The sequence below is a fragment of the Capricornis sumatraensis genome, chromosome 4, assembly GCF_032405125.1.
Source record: "Capricornis sumatraensis isolate serow.1 chromosome 4, serow.2, whole genome shotgun sequence".
Classification (NCBI taxonomy): domain Eukaryota; kingdom Metazoa; phylum Chordata; class Mammalia; order Artiodactyla; family Bovidae; genus Capricornis; species Capricornis sumatraensis.
Window position 1 is genome coordinate 113,143,335 of NC_091072.1, and position 18,695 is coordinate 113,162,029.

An 18,695-nucleotide genomic window follows, 5' to 3' on the forward strand; every position below is an offset into this window, starting at 1 on the left:
TTCCTGGAGCATAACAAAAACGGTGACATGGGGAGGTCAGCCAGAGGAGTGACATGAGCATCCCCGGTGAGGGTTGAAGGCCACACCAGAATCACATGCAAACACCCAGATTGTGCAGCCAGGCCCTCAAGACCAGGACACTGGAAGTCAGTCACTAGACACAGTGATCCTGGCCAAAATGGCTTCCCTCAAAACATGACTGGGGACCAAGGACTCTTGATTTAGATCTGTGGTCTCCAAACACAGTCCCTGGATGGTAGCATCAGCAGATGTCAGAAGCACAAACTCTCAGACACCACCTCAGACCTATGGACCAGAGGCTCTGGGATTAGGACCCAGTTCTCTGTTTTGTTTTTTTTTTGTTGTTGTTGTTGTTGTTTTTATAAATTTGTTTATTTTAATTGGAGGTTAATTACAATATTGTATTGGTTTTGCCATACATCAACATGTATCCGCCACAGGTATACATGTGTTCCCCATCCTGAACCCCCTCCCTCCTCCCTCCCCCCTCCCCGTACCATCCCTCTGTTTAACAAGCCTCCTGGGAGATTCTCACAGACACTCAAGCTTGAGAGTCACTGAATTAAAGCATCTGGTTTCAACTGATGTAAGTTTTCTCCTGTGAGCCTGCATGAGAGCAGTATAATCCCATTAACAGGCCGAGTTTGGACGAATGCACAAGCTACTGCTGAAGCTGGATGGAAGCTCTTTTTCCCCGTCGTCTGATTCTTGTACATAAATCCTCATCCAAAAAGGAAATACCCACCCACCCCCACTTTTTTTTTAAGGGACTGTTGTTTTGTGGCAAAAGGAATGCTTTGCTAATTTTAGGAAGATGGCTTCAGTTATAGACAGGAAGTCTTGAGAGGAGGGGAAACTTTGTCTTGAATTTTTGTAAGTTCTGTTTCTTTCTTTTCTTTTTTTTTTTTTGGAAGAGAAAAACATTCCCAGCAAAGAAAACACCATTAAAAAAAAAAAAACACACACAACCTCAGCTGACTGAGAAGAGGAGCCCTTGGTAACCGTTGGCTGAGTCCCCCTAAGCTGTAGCTGAATAAACCTAGAAGGCAGTGGGCCTCAAGATTTCACTTGAGAAGGAGAATCTCTGCAGTTTAAATTGGCTCTGGGAAGAAACAGAATATCCAGCTTCTTGGTGAGACCGATTTTCCAGAACATTCTTCATCTGCTCTCTCCTCTATACTATGGTATTCCTCAGACAGGACCCTCCAAGTAGCACCCTGATCACCAAGTGCTCAGGAAGGCTCCTGGGCTTCACAGTTTCCAGGAGACTTCCGCAGGCCTTATCATCTTAACTTTACAGCAACTCCAGCGCATCAGGTGATTTTCACTTCTCAAGTAAGAAAACGGAGACTTACCGAGGAGGAAGTCTCAAATGGAAAAAAGTCGTGAACCATAATTTTAGAGTTGTTAACGGTAATTGTATCTCACTGAATCCTTAAAGTGAGAAAAAAGTCTTGTTTTCGCTTTGCAGCTGAGGAAATTGATGGCTTAGAAAGTAGGGGGAATTAACCTAAAGTCACAAAATTAGAAAGTAGAGGGACACAATCCAAGCTCAAGACTTCGGACACCCAGACCGGTTCTCTGGATTAGAGATGAGTGCTCTAAAACAGTCTGTCCAGGAGAGCATATTTATCTCATATTGATCTCTAGAACATTGAATATTTCAAAATAATTCTTATAAATTCAGCTTATCCCTATAGGGGGCCCAGCCTAGAAAACATAGTCGAGGAAATCCTCGCATTAGGCATGTCTACCATAGTAAGCACAGCACTCAGAGGTGCAGTGTTGTAGAGTCTGCCAGTGCAGGAGACGCAGGAGACATGGGTTCAACTCCTGGGTCAGGAAGATCCCCTGCAGTAGGAAATGGCTGCTTACTTCAGTACCGCTCGCCTGGAAAACCCTGTAGACAGAGGAGCCTGGCGGGCTGTGGTCCATGGGGTCACAAAGAATCAGACACGACTGAGCCTGAGAGAAGCTCACTGGGGAAATGTGGGTGCAGAAGGAGCGGGCGGACAGGTGGGGATGGATCATGGAGGAGGAGTTTTTCCCAAGGGTCTGAATCCCCTCCACAGCCTCCAGCCTGCCCTCTCCAAGATGAGATCGTCAAACCCTACTTGACTCCTCAAAAATCCCCTGAACAATAAAGGTGCAGCAATCCCTGCTCCTTTTGGTACAGAAACATGAAAGAAAAAAAGTGATAGTTGCTCACTCATGTCTGACTCTTTTTGACCCCCATGTACTGTAGCCCACCAGACCCCTCTGTCCATGGAATTCTCCAGGCAAGAATACTGGAGTGGGTTGTCATTCCTTTCTCCAGAGGATCTTCCTTATCCAGGGATCAAACCTGGGTCTCCAACATTGCCGGTAGATTCTTTACAGTCTGAGCCACTAGCGAAGCCCCCACAGAAGCAGGACCTATTACCATTTCTTCCGCTGCACTGTGAGTCTCCAATGGTACCATCAGAGGATGGTTGCTGGGCACAGGGAGATGGTGGCTGGCCAAAGTGTGGGACCTTCAGATCACTTTCAGCAAGCCTGGATCAGCCCACACGTCCATGTCCAGCAGGCAGGCATACTGAGAAAATCTGCCTTACATGGACTCAAACTGCTGCCCATGAGGGTATCTTCATTTCTCTGGCTTCATGTGGGTTAGATTTGACCCACACTAGTCATTGGAATATAAGTGAGGGCCTAGGTATCACCTCCTATTTAGAAATGTTTGATGACATCCCATAGCCTTCAGGGTGAAGTCCAGTGGAATGGAAAGGAAAAATTTCGAAATTCTAGCAGCAAGAAATCTATCACTCAATTGCCATACATTCTCACCTCCTTTTCTTCAAGATGGATCCTTTTAAAACATCCAATTTCTAGATGATGAGGAGGAAGAGATGAAGGAAGAGGATGAGGAAAAAAACCAGGGTGGTGGAGAATCAATTGACTAAATGCCCTGGCAGAAGTCTGAAAATGAATTTGGCTTTTACTGGCAAGTTCTGGCTTTTTTGGTTGCAAGGAAAAGTGTTTGTTTTTAAGAAAAGCAAGTCTGTGTCAATCATCTCACACTATCTCTCAGTCTCTGGAATTGGCTCAGAAATGAAACTGTGTCCCACGTCGGGCCAGTGACACCTGAGGACATAGTTTGTTGAGGCTTCTGGGAATGGAAAACTTCTGCATGTAAGAGAGAACTACCAAGAGAGCTATTCCCTTGTCTCCAGGGGATCCTTATGTGTGGATTAGGGGAGTCATGTGTTTTCAAGCCAGAAAGTCCAGTGAGTCACACAGAAAGGACCCAAGACCACATTGGATCAAATGAAGTGACTCCTCACTGTCCTCCATGGTGAGGGCCCTGTGGGCAGGAGCTGGGTGGATGCCACCCACACTATCCTGCACAGTCAGCCTGGCCCAGCACCTGGCATAGGCTTGGCTCAAGATATAAGAATGAGTGGCCATTGAATTTAGGGTTTCCCCAGTGCTATCAACTGAATTGCAAGCTTAACCTCATGCACGTAGTATAGGTTTCCCAGGCTGAGATTCAGGGACGTACCAATCAAATTTTGATAAAGAGATGTGGGTAGGATGTTGGGGAGGAAGATGGTAGGACAGGGCAGGGGCAGGAAAGTGCAAAGCATCACCACTTCTGTGCAGTGCCCCCGCCAGGACCACATGTGTGAGTCCATCCTGCCATGGACAAAACGTTCTCCTGTGTGCCTCTGCATGCTGAGCCAGCCAGGCACTTGGAAGGTGTCTGGAAGACACGTTAGATCTTTATTAGCTTAAGTACTTTACCAGAGTGTAGATTACATCCAAACCTGGAAGTTTTCAACAGCAAGCTTGCAGTGGCTTTCCAAAAGCTTGAGGCTGGCCTTTCCTTCAGTCAAAAGGTAGCCTGTGCCAGTTAAAGCTGAGAAGCAGAAAATGACCATGTCGATTTTGAAACTTGTATTTGATGAGATTTTCATGCCTTTCTGCTATGCAGACATCCAGTAAGGCTACAGAGATAGGTCAAATCCAACCTGCGGGCTCTGGCTCTTTCTGAATTAGCAGCTGCCTTATCTAGAAGGAGCTTCAAGGTCCAGTTGAAAACAACTCTGGGCTAGATTTCATCTGAGCCCTAATTTAACTTGGCAGAGATGTTGGCCTCTCTGGGCCTACAGCCTCTCATGCATATAGTAAGGGGTAGGAGAAGGCAGCGGCAGAGAAGGAGATAGTTAGATCGCATCACAGACTCAATGGAATGAATCTGAGGAAACTGGGAGGTAGTGAAGGACAGGGAAGCCTGGTATGCTGTAGTCCATGCAGTCATAGGGAGTTGGACACAATTTAGCCACTGAACAACAATAAGACCTATACCAACATATTGAGAAAAAGCATTACATGAAATGAAAATACAAATAGCATTTAGAGAAAAAAAAGAGCATGTAATCTGGGCACAGCCTGGGATTCAAGACCCAGTTCTGCCACTCACTATCTACACAACCTCAGTTACCTCACTATATAACTTTGACTCTCAGTTTCATGATGTATATAGAAAACAGAAATAATCTCATTTCCATTATCTATGTTATAGGGATTGGGGGAAGGCTTCCAAAGCAAAGTAGTTGATAAAAAAGTAGATAGCAAATAAAAATTTAATTCAGCAAATGTTTATTAAGTGTATGCTATGTGCCAAGGACTGTGCTAGGCTATAGTGATAAGCAAAATAACATCATCCTTACCCTCAGGGGCAGACAAGACAAAACATTAGGAATCACATTTAAGAATATATAATTTCCATACGAGATAAGACCTACAAAGGGAAGTGTTAGGGTGCTATGACACAGACAACTCCTTTTTTTTTTTTTCATTCATCACTTTTTAAATTAGAGTATAATTGCTTTACAATAGTGCATTAGCTTCTGCTGTAAAACAAAGTGAATCATTTATAAGTATACACATATCCTCTCCCTCTTGAGCCTTCCTCCCACCCTCCCCGTCTCACCCCTCTAAGTCAGCACTGAGAACCAAGCTGGGCCCCCTGTGCTATACAGCAGCTTCCCACTAGCTGGCTATTTCACACATGGTAGAGTCAATGCTACTCCCAATTTGTCCCACCCTCCCCTTCCCCGCTGTGTCCGCACGTCCATTCTCCATGTCTGCATCTCTATTCCTGCCCTGTATATCGAGGACTTCCTTGGTGATCCAATTGTTTAAGATTCCATGCTTCAACTGCAGGGGGTATGGGTTCCATCCCTGGTCAGGGAAGTTCCATATGCTATGCTGTGCAGGGAAGAAAAATTAAAAAACAACCAAAACACTCCTTTTTAAATTCAGCAATGTCACCAAAGTCATCATTCACCAAAGGTCTCCCTCACAGCCCTTTTAATGGCTCATCAGGGAAAATGCATCACCCCAAACTTTTATTTCCCTCTAGTTAATTTTCCAGTATCAGAGGTTTCTGGGACATAAGCTGATTTCACATGCAAATCGTGCATAAAATAATGCAAGCCTCTTCGTGGGAGTGGGAAACTAATCTTGGAACTGACATTGCCAATCTCGTGTTCTTTCTCCCAAGTCTTCATGATCGCTCACCTCCGCTGAGGTTGATTTGATTAGTCAACACATCCTGCTACAGTCATCATCGACAAAGTCGTCTGATTACAAAGAATGAGGGCTCTCTGCCCAGTCTGACACCCACCTGGCGCCAGGTAGGTGCGGAGGCCCCAGGAGAGCCAGCCAGCTGGTATAAATCCTGTCTGAGAGCCAAGGAAGAGGAGAAACCCCACTTTAGTAACATGGGAGTTTAGCTTTGTTATGTAGGGAGTGTTTGGCATCTTGAGAGCAACTTGGGCATATCACCTCTAATCTCCATGCCACTGTTTTCTCATACACAGCCAGGAACCATCACAGCCCAACCTGTGCATCGTGCAGACTCTTCATTCACATCGTGGGAGCTGAATGTCTGCTTACTTCTTTCAGATCCGTCACTTTACTAACACGTCTATAATCACAATCCTGTTCAAATCTTATTGTCTCACATCTGGTTTATCGTGGTAATCTGATCACAAATCACTCCTCTCTCAGTTTTGATCCCAAATTCCTTCTAATCTAGCTATAATATTACTTCTAAGTTTAAAATATAAGTGGTAGTCTATTGCTTTCTGCTTAAAAATATTTGATGAGAGGATTCCCTGGGAGTCCAGTGGTTAGGACTTGGTGCTTTCACTGCTGAGGGCCTGGGTTCAATCCCTGGTCATGGAACTAAGATACTGCAAGCTGAGTGGCACAGCTCCCCCCAGAAAAAAAAAAAAAAAAAGTTTGATGATACCCCACTACCTCAGGATGAAGTCCAGAATCTCCAGTGTGCAATTTATGGCATATACCAGGAATTGCCCACCTACCATCCGTTCTTCTCCTCTTTCATTCCAGCAAAATCCAGTTTAAGGTTTGGTTACAATATCATCTAAACAAGGAGATAAACTATGATTATGCTAGGCTTATTCTCAGCCAACCATAGTGATCTAATTTCTCTTTGGATTAAATAGACATGTGACCAAGTTCTGGTCAATGAGATACAAGGTAAAGTTGACTGGCACTTTAGGGAAAGACTATTTTCTTCTTGATAGAGGGAATCATGTGAAAAGATGGCCCATTTTCTGTGTGATGCTTGGTACTGTGGCAGCCATGTTGTGACTGAGAGGAGAGATATTACGATAACTGACTCACCCCAGGTGGTCTGGGATTTTCCCACTTTTAGCACTAAAAAGTTCCATCTCCTAGGAAACCTTCAGTCCCAGGATAATTGAGACAGTTGGTCACCCCAGGACATATCACTGGCATTCCAAGAGAAAAAACAAGATAATTTGAATATGTTAATGACCATCATTGAGCTGCTGAACCAACTCTGAGGGTCCCATTCTCAAGTCCTCTTGTGCAAGTGCCTAAATGCCTTCATCATGTGTCTTATAACTTGCAGCTTGAACACAACATCATATGGTCTTCATCAAATGAAGGCCCAGGTTATCTTTCATCTGTGATCTCCTATCATTCTATCCCTTCCCAATATATACCCAGTGTGGATTACCCACTATTTCCTGAGCTTACCATGAATCTACATACCTCTGTGCCTTTGTTAATGTCATTTTCTTTTTCTGAAATTCCTTTTCTGCCTTCCATCACTGAAAATTTCTTAAACTTCCTCCAAGGCCCATTTTACCAAGTTTCTTTTTTTTTTTTTTCCAAATGCCTTCCACTCTCTTATTCCTTCCTCTGTGCTCCCATGGTTTTAGGAAGCAGAGAAATTCCTGATTTATGTCGCTGAACTAACACTTTGAGTATTACAAGGGCTAGGATTATAACTTAACTCATTTTATATCTATAAAGCCTTAGCCCAGTATCTGCCAACCATATCATGCTTGTCTACAGAATGAATGATGATGTTCATGGGATACATAATTACATGGAATGAATACATTTGTTTTGAAAAAGCAGAGTCTTACGGAAAGTGTGCACTTCCCTTCTTTTTCTAATGGGCTCTGCCCAAGAAACCGTCCCTAAAAAAAACTTATTCATGTTGAGATTCCTCTTCCTTGTAATTCGCTTAATAACAACATTGTTATGGAGTCCACATGAGATGGCACTGCCTGCTTCTCAAAATATTGCTGACAATTATAGATGACTGGCTCCTATATAACTATTATCTTCCTAATAAAAGAATAAGAAAAGCAACTTTCATCTACTGTGAAGGCCACCTAATTCTGAGCCTAGTGCTCTAAATGATGAAGTTTGGACACTATAAATGTTGGTGAATAAACGCAATGAATGCTGTATTCTGCTGTTACATCAGGAAAGCATTTGGCTGCAAGTAATAGAAAAACCTACTAAGAGTTATTGTGGCAGGGAAGAGCTAGCCAACTATTAAAGGTTTAGATTTCCCTTACATAGTAGACTTCCCTGGTAGCTCAGATGGTAAAGCATCTGCCTACAATGTGGGTGACCCGGGTTCGATCCCTGGGTTGGGAAGATCCCCTGGAGAAGGAAATGGCAACCCACTCCAGTATTCTTGCCTGGAAAATCCCATGGACGGAGGAGCCTGGTTGGCTACTGTCCATGGGGTTGCAAAGAGTTGGACACGACTGAGCGACTTCACTATCTATCTATCATCTATCTATCTACATAGTACAGAGTTGTTAAGCAGCTTTCTAGGCATAGACTTCATTTCTAAGTTGCCTTGCATTGAGGTGGAGCCATATTTCTACTTACAAGCCATTGGAATATGAACTGAAAGGATGGATGCCATTTTCCAGCCAAGAGGTTAGGGAGGGTTTGTACCCATGTTTTCATCTCCTGTAACAATGACTTTGGAGACCAGAAACTGAAGATAACAGGATCCCAAGCTGGAAGGAGCCTGAATCCCTGAGTTACCAGTTGAAGAACAATCCAATTAGAAAAAGCATTTTTGGATTTTGTTTGAGCACGATATCAACAATGATTGTATTAAGATACTGAGATTTACAAAGTTATTTTTGCATCATTTATATTTACTTATATGTATATTTACAGCTTACACTATCCTGATACATACAGTGACCTAAACAAATAGTATATCATTTCTCAATAATAGAATATCTAAAGGCTTCCCAGGTGGCACTAGTGGTAAAGACTCTGCCTGCTAGTGCAGGAGATACAAGAGACAATGGTTTGATCCCTGGGTTGGGAAGATCCCCTGAAGCAGGAAATGGCAACCCACTCCAGTATTCTTGCTAGAAAATGCCATGGACAGAGGTGACTGGTGGGCTATAGTCCATGGGGTCACAAAGAGTCAGATACAACTGAGTGAACACATACAGAGACAGATAGTTACTGGTATTGATATTTAAAGAAGACTTTAAAGTTTCAAACACTTTTTTATGTTTTTACTGTGCCATCCTTAGTTCTTTGCTTTTCTTCTTGTGGCTCTTGCCTCATGGCCACAAGATGGTAACTGCTGCTCCAGGCTTCATATCATTGTACCCGCAGGGAAAGAGTCAAAGGAGTAGGCTTAATGATTTTAATTCAAGTGGAAACTTCTAGCCAGGTTCTCTTTCTGTGCCATTTGCCAGAACTAGGTCACACTGTCAACCCTAACTGTCATAGAGCCTGGTCAAAGGAATAGGTACCTTTTCCTGTTTCTCTAGATGAAGGCAACAGGAAAGACTGTGGTAGGGAAGGGATCTTTGGGCCAACTGACACCATATGCCACAGCTTTTATTCCAATTTCCAACCATTTTATTTATAAAACTTGGCTGTATCTTCCTGTTAACAAGATAAGATTTACTGGTCAACCTGTCAGTGTTGGTGGTTTTAAGTTACTAAGTAAATTCGGAACACAGATGGGTCCATTGCATTAATGTTTCATAAGGGCAAATTCATCCAGAGTGTGTGACAGGCATCAGAAAATACAACCTTGTGAAGCAAGGGTGAGCACAGGGAAGTCCTCGGGTTCCATCAACTCCAGTGCAGTAATGCTATTACTCACCTTCACTGTGTACCTTGCTTCCATTGTACCTCTCTTTTTTCATGTAGTTCCCCAATCCTGCAGCACCATTTTACTGGGCTTTCAACCAGGAGACCCACAATCAGCATAGATAAGTCATTTCTCCTCTTTGGGCATTAGTGGGCTCCTCTATAAAATAAAAGGTTGGGTTGTCAAGATCTCTAAGATTTCTTTCATCTCAAGCCTTTGGCCCTTAGATTCCTTGGAAAGATATTCATCCTTCAAAGCCAAGTTCAAAGGCTACCTCCTCCATGAAGCATTCCTTGATTCCCAGCAGCCAAGCTATAATTCCTCCTTCTAGGCTCCCTCAATGAAGCTAATTATATAATTTACTCTCCTATCATTTTAAGATAGGTGGTTATTCGTATGTCTGGTTTCCAACTGAACTGTCAACTCTTTGAGAGGAGATTCCTTTCTTTAATTCCCAGTACTGCCTAGCAGAGTGATTTCCAAATACCAATTGCAGAATAAAAGACAATTGAGTTGATTAATTAATCAGTTACAAAATATGGGGAATTTAATAATGAAATGAACTGATTCTCCAGTGTTTCTTTAACCAATGAACTTTTTTCCCAAACAAATTCATAAGCAAAATCTTGAAAGAAGAGGAAGAAGAGCTGTTTGCTGGTTGAAGTGGGGCCTGAGAGTCTAAGAACCTGACTGAACCATCCTCCACCCACTAGGCACCTGACTGTAGAGAACCTGAGGAGTCAGGGTATATGGGTCCCAGCTGGAATTTGGCTTCAATTTTATCATCAAATTATTGCTCTTGGCCTTGGTCTCCTGACCTATAAAACAACAGGAATGGCAAATAAGTGACTCCCGCATGATCATTTCTCTCTTACCTGTTCCTGGGCTTCTTTAGAATTCTTCGGAAGCTTTCTCAATGCATCACTCCCAGGAGTTTCCTTAACTAGCCATTTAAATTGGCTTCATATCACCTTTGGGCTAACTCTATGATGCTTAAATTCTCTTTCAGGTCTAACAACTCCTAATTCTCATTTTTAAAAAATTTAGTGTCTCTGCTGATGCTGCTGCTCTGTCATCAATGACATTGTTAAGCAAATTAAGCCCTCCAAGTATGTGTCTAGAGATTCTTCAGCAAAATCAGTATATTCAGAATGGGTAATTTAAGGCTAACTGAACAACTGAATCATGCAGTTTGAATCTGATCTTGAGCAAGATAAATGTGAGAGCAGTAACTTACAAATATGAACATAAGTGGATGACATTTCTTCTAATAGCCTAGGCGGAAGGGTCCTGGACCCAAGGAGATGATAATGTGAATGGAAATTTTGACAGAGGGAGATAAAAATTTGCTAATGCTTTTTACTCTGGTGATGAAAATACCTGCAGAGGATATAGAGGATATTGAATCTCTGAAGGCCCTTCTAACAGATTTTGTCTCTAAGAATAGAACTAGGATTGAGCATGGCGGCTTGTTGACAGCAGAGACTGCAAGCTGGTGGCCATGTGCATCAGTGGGCTCCTCTATAAAATAAGAGGTTGGGTTGTCGAGATCTCTAAGGTTTCTTTCATCTTAAGCCTGTGGTCCTCAGATTCCTTGGAAAGATACTCATCCTTCAAGGCCAAGTTCAAAGGCTGCCTCCTCCATGAAGCATTCCTTGACTCCCAGCAGCAAAGTTATAACTCCTCCTTCTGTGCTTCCTCAATGCAAATAATTATATCACTTACTTTCCTATCAACTTACAGTAGATGACTATTCACCTCCCAGAGAATATCCTGTCTGGCTCATACAGTCTTTAAGAAATGTTTAACATAAAGCTAACTTCAAATCTTGATTACTTACATAAAAATATGATTTCCATGGCCTCTTAAAAATTCAGGGGATCTGATTGACATATATACACAACCATGTGTAAAATAGACAGTTAATGGGGAGCTGCCATATAGTACAGGAAGCCCAGCTCAGTGCTCTGTGATGACCTAGAGAGGTGGGATGGAGACAGGGAGGGAGGTCCAAGAGGGAGGAGGTATATGTATACAGAAAATGGACTCACTTCATTGAACAGCAGAAGCTAACCCAATATTGTAAACCAACAATACCCAAATAAAAAATAAAATCAGTGGGGGAAATTTTTAAAAAATTCAGGGGTGTTGCAAATCCCATCCTTTGAGTGAGTACCTGGGACTGCTTTCTGAGGGTTTGCACTTGGGGTAAAGGAGGGGCACCCCATGGGGTGCAGGTGGCTCCACCTTACTTTCCCCTTCTGACAAGTGAGACTTTATTAAAGTTATAAAATTAGAATTCAATTTTTAGTTTTGGTATTTAACAATATCCTTAAGTACAGCCTCCATTCCAGTGGGACACTCCACATGAGTTAGGTTAACCTGGCCCCAAACAAAGCCTGGGAAGTCTGAACCCACGTTCCTGCAGGGAAATCCTCTACTGATGTGGAGAAGCAGCCGTCTGCTTTCAAAGGGTGTCTCTTTTCCAGTTAAACATCCTTCTCCATGACTCCTTGTCTTTACCAATCCCTTGTCATTCATTTATCTTATCTCTCTCTGTAAGTGTCTCAGGCTTTCCTGGTGGCTCAGTGGTAAAGAATCTGCCTGGCAATGCAGGAGAATGGGTTCAATCCCTCAGTTGGGAAGATCCCCCCAGGAGAAGGAAATGGCAACCCACTCCAGCATTCTTGCTTGGGAAATCCCATGGACAGAGGAGCCTGGTAGACTACAGTCTATGAGGTCACAAAGGAGTTAGACACAGCTTAGTGATTAAACACCACCACCACCACAGGAAAATAGATTCAGGTTTCATGTAAGGATTGTTAACTATCTAAGAATATTTCAAGTGTAATAAGCTTTAAGAATGAGAGAGTGAGTTTCCCCATCCCCAGAGGTATTCAAGGACCACACACAAAAGGGAAACTGACATGGTTGGAAGATGGTTTAGAAGATGCCCTTTGAGGCCTTCTCACCCTTAAAAGGCACAGCTCTGTGAGCATCTGGTGGCCAGCAGGACTTGTTCAAGGCTGAGCATGCAGGAAGACGCCTGAGAGCTAAAAGAAAATAATTGGCGCATTACTTCAAGGTTGGGTCCAAAACCGTCTGGCAACTTTCTCCAAGGCAGGAAGAAAAATTTTAGTGCTCACCAGACTTGAAAAATAATCAGCATTTATTCCAGGAAAAATAATATTTTTCATTTGCTTGGTGCCGTGTGGTTGAAAGAGGACTTTGACATACATTTTGTGTGTGTGTGTGTGTGTGAGTCGCTCAGTCATGCCTGACTCTTTGCTACCCCATGGACGATAGCCCACAAGGCTCCTCTGTCCATGGAATTCTCCAGGCAAGAAGACTGGAGTGGGTTGCCATGCCCTCCTCCAGGGGATGTCCCTGAACCAGGGACCAAACCCAGGTCTCCTACATTGCAGGTGGATTCTTTACCATCTGAGCTACCAGGGATCCAGCTCTATCTTCCTAAGGTTACTAGAGGAGATCCACATGGGTAACAGTAATCCAATTATACAGGTGGAAGTGGAGGTCCAGGAAAATGAAGTCTCTTACACTCAACAAGCAGACGGGAATCAGGACCTATCTCTATCTCTTTGCCTTTTACTCTTTACCAATTTTATCTCATGGCAGCAAAGCTCAGAGTCAGAAAACTGAAGAAAATCCTCTTAGGCTCACCAGCCAGACTCCCTTCCTCAGGAGCTTCCATGGGAGAGATGCCATTGATAAGCTTCAGAGGCTGGGGCACTCGGCGCTAAAGCCCAACAGCTTTCCCATCGGCCTCCCTTAGATCTCCTTTCCCCGACAAAAGCCTGATTCTTCTTCTGCTTTGGAGAGGATAGACAGATGGCCGCCATCTTCCCTAGAACAGCTCCGCATGGCCCCGAAGCCTGTTATTAAGCTGACGCTCCATCTTTTTCATCTCCAGACAAAATAATTGACTTAACCTTTTCCCCAAATGACAAACACCCTCTTGAGTATCAAACACCCTTTTCGCATAAATGGAGAATTCCGGAGTGCCCACTTAACAAAATTCTCTTCTTTGAAAGCCCCCCCTTTCTAAAAGCAGTAAGGCTTTTAGCCAGCAAGCTCTTCAAGTAGCCCATTAGTATTCTGAAAGGATCAGCAAGAAATGCAATTAGACCTTTGACCTCAGGTCTGAGGGAGCACTTTGAAGAGAATGGCCAGGCTGTGAAGTCAAGGCAGGCTATTTCTCTCCCTCCTCAGCCCCAGCTGCTCCCTCAGTAAGTGTAGGGACCGCTGGGCTCTCCTGGGATCAGGTTCCTGCCTCTGGCCTCATCTGACTTCACATCCTGAGGTCCATTGCTGGCCATATCTCAAGGAAATTACATTTGCTTGATGATAATTCTTGGACCACAAACGCATTCCTTCTGTCTTGTTTTTCCACAGAAGGGACTTATGAAGTGTTTAAGCTATTGTGGCTCAAACTTTTTTTTCATCTGGCTTATGGTAGTTAAACTATATTTCATTCAACACAATAGAGAATAAGATTACTATATGTTTTTAAATGATTGTCGTGAGACATACATGAAGTGAAGTTTATGAAAGGCCTTCAGAAGCTGTGAGGTGCTTTGTGCATGCCCAGAAGTATTAGCGCTACCATCTTAGCCACCCTTAAGATGATCCCCTAGCCTGCAGGTCCCCATGGGGGTGAGAAAGACAATGTCTCCATTAAACCTGGCCCAAATGAGGATGCTGGTGACAGGGGCAGGTGGTGTGGCCAAGCTTCTTGCGTGTCTTGCTTTTGTTCGTGCACACCTGCCATCTCAAACATCTGACATCGGTGTAAATAGGCCTCTCGTAGGAATTGCCTTTGTCACTGCACCTGCCGTTTCCAATTTACTGGCGGTGATCAGAGCTCATGGCTCTTGACGGCTTTTCAGATTCTGAAGGCACAAAAGAAAGCCTCTCCCTGGAGCCCATTTATTTCCTGCTGAGATGCCCCAGTGGCTGCTAGTCCACACATGGAACATTTGGAGACCCCTGGCTTGATTTGCTATTTCACAAGGTCCCTGACATCTGAACAAGAAGCTGCCTTTTTTCCTTTAATTTCTTGGTCTGGAACTGGACCCTCCCCTTGTTGTGACATTTAGGGAGGACCCTCTATCAATTTGTAATATACCATCTGAAATAAAAAGATAATTTTTTAGTGATAAACCAAACAAGATGTAAATAGACCTCTCTTTGTAAATATGAGAGAAAATTTATTGTTACCTATGGTAGACTGATTGCATTATTGAACCAAATTCTTTTTTTTTTAATTTTCAGATTCTTGTTTTTTAATATGGTAAATACAAATACATTAAAAATTTACCATCTTAACCATTTTAAAGTAGACAGTTCAGTGGCATTAAACACACTAGTAACATGTTACTATCACAATCATTTATCACCAGGACTCTTTTAATCTTTTAAAACTGGACTCTATACTCATTAAACCATGACTCCCCATTCCCCTCTTCTCCTTCCCCATGGGCACCACCATTCTACTTTCTGTCTCAGTGATTTATACAACTGTAAATACCTTGTATAATTTTGTTGTTGTTACTCGGTTGCTAAGTCGTGTCTGACTATTTGTGACCCCACGGACTATAGCAAGCCAGGCTCCCCTCTCCTCCACTATCGCCCGGAGTTTGCTCAAATTCATGTTCATTGACTTGGTGATACTATCTAACCTTCTCATCCTCTGCTGTCCCCTCCTCCTTTTGCCTTCAATCTTTCCCAGCATCAAAATCTTTTCCGTGTATAAGTGAAATCATAGTATTTGTCTTTTTGTGATGGGCTTATTTCACTTAGTGCAGTGTCTTAAGTTTCATCCATAATGTAGCATGTTGAATCCAGTTCTTTACTCTTCCTTCATGTGACTTTGGGGCCCTTGCAGCAAAGGCAGGGTATATTTCTGTATCCCAGGAAACCCAGTTAAAAGAATGTTAGAGAAGTGAAGGTGGACCTACATCTTCAGGGGCCTTGTGTGTTTAAATTTGGCCTGGAGCTTCCACCCCTGGCAGATGAAGAACATGTCTAAGCTTGCTGGGTCCAGGATGGGTTTGAGAAGCACAGCTGCCAAAGCTTAGCATCAAACTCTGCTCCACAAAGCCAAGTCCACCTACAGACATGTGAGAGAGCCCAGCCAAGGGCATCTAACCCCTCAATGACCCACAGATACATAAGACATAATAATACATGAGTGTTACATTGGGTTTTAGGCTGGTTTGTCATATGTGTGCACGCATGCATAGTCATTCAGTCTTCTCCGACTCTTTGGAACCCTATGGGCTGTAGCCTGCCAGGCTCCTCTGTCCATGGGGACTCTCCAGGCAAGAATACTGGAGTGGGTTGCCATGCCCTCCTTCTGGGTATCTTCCCCATCCAGGGATTGAATCAGCGTCTCTAATGTCTCCTGCATTGGCAGGCAGGTTCTTTACCACTAGTGCCTCCTGGAAAGCCTGATTTGTCACATGTGTGTGCATGCTAAGTTGCTTCAGTAGTGTCTGACTCTTTGTGGCCCCATGGACAGTAGCTGTCCAGGCTCCTCTGCCCATTAGCAATTGCTAATTTCAGTATCACCAATGACAAATCTTCAGAGAATTAAAAAAATTCAGCTTTTCCTAAAATAAACTTAATGTTAAAAAGAGAAATGTTAGGAAATACATAAAGTTTCCCTTATTACTGAAGAATCCGTTCCATTATAGAATACTTAGAAAATAAAAGAAAGAGAGGAAAAAACAACAAACTATTCTTTAATCCCGAGAAGATCAACAGCTGTTGACATTTTGGTATTTATCATCTCTTCTTTTAAAACCCCAAATAGTTTTGTTACTAAGTTTAAAAACAATAGCAATAAATCATAAAGGAAAATATCAGTAAATCTGAGTGAATAAAAATATTAATATGTCTACATGTTTAAAGGGAATACTAGAAAATGAAGAACAAGAGAAGTGGGAGAAAATATTTGTAAGGCATATGACAAAAGAATTTATATCTTTGGAACATGAAGAATTCATCTACACTGAAAAGAAGAATGTGTGATCCTAAAAGCTAGAGAGCCAAAGGGCCCAACTAAACACTGACAGAAAGACAGTTAAAAGTAAACATAATGTGGGAAATTATCCAATCTTATATACAAACAATGAAATAGGAATTTAACTGACACAGAAATGTTACTCTCCTATGATATTAGAAAACAAAATTTAAATTATACTTATGATGAGAAGTAGTAGCTGTTGTTTTTTAGCCTTTAAGTTGTGTTTGACCCTCTGCGACCCCATGGACTAGAGCCTGTCAGTCTCCTCTGCCCATGGGATTCTCCAGGCAAAAATACTGGAGTGGTTGTCACTTCCTTCTCCAGGGGATCTTCCCAATCCAGGGATCTAACCTGTGTCTCCTGCATTGGCAGGGAGATTCTTTACCACTGAGCCACCAAGGAAGCCAGTGGTAAGGTATAATAAATACACATATTATTGGTGAAGTGGTAAATATATGCAATCCTCAGGGAAGTAAATGTGTCTTATAAGCCTTAAAATATGCATCCTTTTGACCCAGTAATTTCACTTACTGACCCAGTAATTTCACTTAGGGGAATCTATCCTAAAGACAGAATATTAAATGTAGTCAAAACTTCTTGCATAATTGGCCAACAATAAGGCAATCTTTAAGAAAATTGTGATGCCCACAATGATAGAATTGTATGCAGCTACTAAAATAGGGAGCATGCGACATTTTAATAACTTAGTGAAAATGCTTACATTTACTATCAAGTGAAAAATCACCACTAAATTATACATGAAATGTAATTAAAATTGCATGCAATAAAAAATCTGAAAAGAAATACACCAAAACACTCACAAAAGTTTGTTTTGTTTTGGATGATGGAACAATGAGCCGCTTTGTCATTTGTTTCTATTTTTCTTCAGTCCGACTGAAACATTTTCTCAGTCGATGGCAGACCTCACATTGGCCCTTTAAGCCTATTGCTCTCGATCCTGTGGTCAGGAAAAAGCTCAGGAAAACACTAGCATTCTAGTAATTCTTTGCCCCATGACACACATAGCAACTTGCAATTAAATTAGTTTCCTAAAAATGTGTCTTTGGCTGTGTGGTGCCTGTCGTAGTGAGAATTCTCTAGAAGCAGATTCTGAGATAAGAATTCTTATGAAGATGATTTGTTGAAGAAATATTCCTGGGAGGAGGGAAGGAGCTGGCTAGGGCAGGAGAGGGAAGCAGAGCCAGGATCAGCTGTGGCTGGCAATGGTTTGCAGCATGGTACCAGAAGCTCTGGAGCAAGACCTATAGCCCCACGTGTCTATGCCCTGCAGTCACGAAGCGCTGGCTCTCCTCCCCTCCCCATCCTGATCTCCAGTGTGGATGTCTGTCACCTACTCAGGGAAGTTCTACCCCCAGAGAAGGAGGCGGCTCAGGCATGTCATTGGCACAGGAATGGGTGCACCGGGCTTTTGAGGATCTGGACCACATTGAGGGCTGAAATTCCTTTGTTTCTTGGCTTCCAAACATCTCTGCCATGTCTCTGTGACCCAAAGTATGATAATAGGGACATCTGACAAGAAGCCAGGCTTAGACAAAACTGGGACTGTGTAATTCAGGAGGGTAGTGCATCACCATCTCCCATGGAGAGACCTGACCCAAAGCTGTGGCAGAATGGCCCAGGGTCTTCAGTCCAGCCTGTGTGTGTCCTTCCTTAGACCTGAGCTCAGCACATGGGCCTTGGAAAGGCTGGGACATAATGGTGACCACACTGGCTAAACAGAGAGAATGGGGAAGTGTTATTTTCAAAAGCATGCAAGGAGTTAAAAACAACCTGGTGACTCAAATCGACTAATCCTGCTGGTGAGTTTTCTATCCATTTGTTAATCTCTTCCAGGAGCCACTGTTGAGTGATCTGTAAATACTTCCCGAGGACTGAAAGGACAGGGGAGAGGAGATTTTTCTAGCTCAGTCAGTCATGAGTAAAGGTGAGGTCAAGTCTCGGATGTACACAGAGTGTCTGCAGGCAGTGCGAGGTGGGGCTGCCTGGGGGAGCAGAGAGTTCAGTCAACAGCGAGTATTGTTGATGGAATCTCCTTAAGCTTGCATTTATCCTGCAATTAGCTGGAAATGTGATGCTCTGTGGGCCAGATCATGTGAGACAAAACATTACAAACACTGTGGAAATATG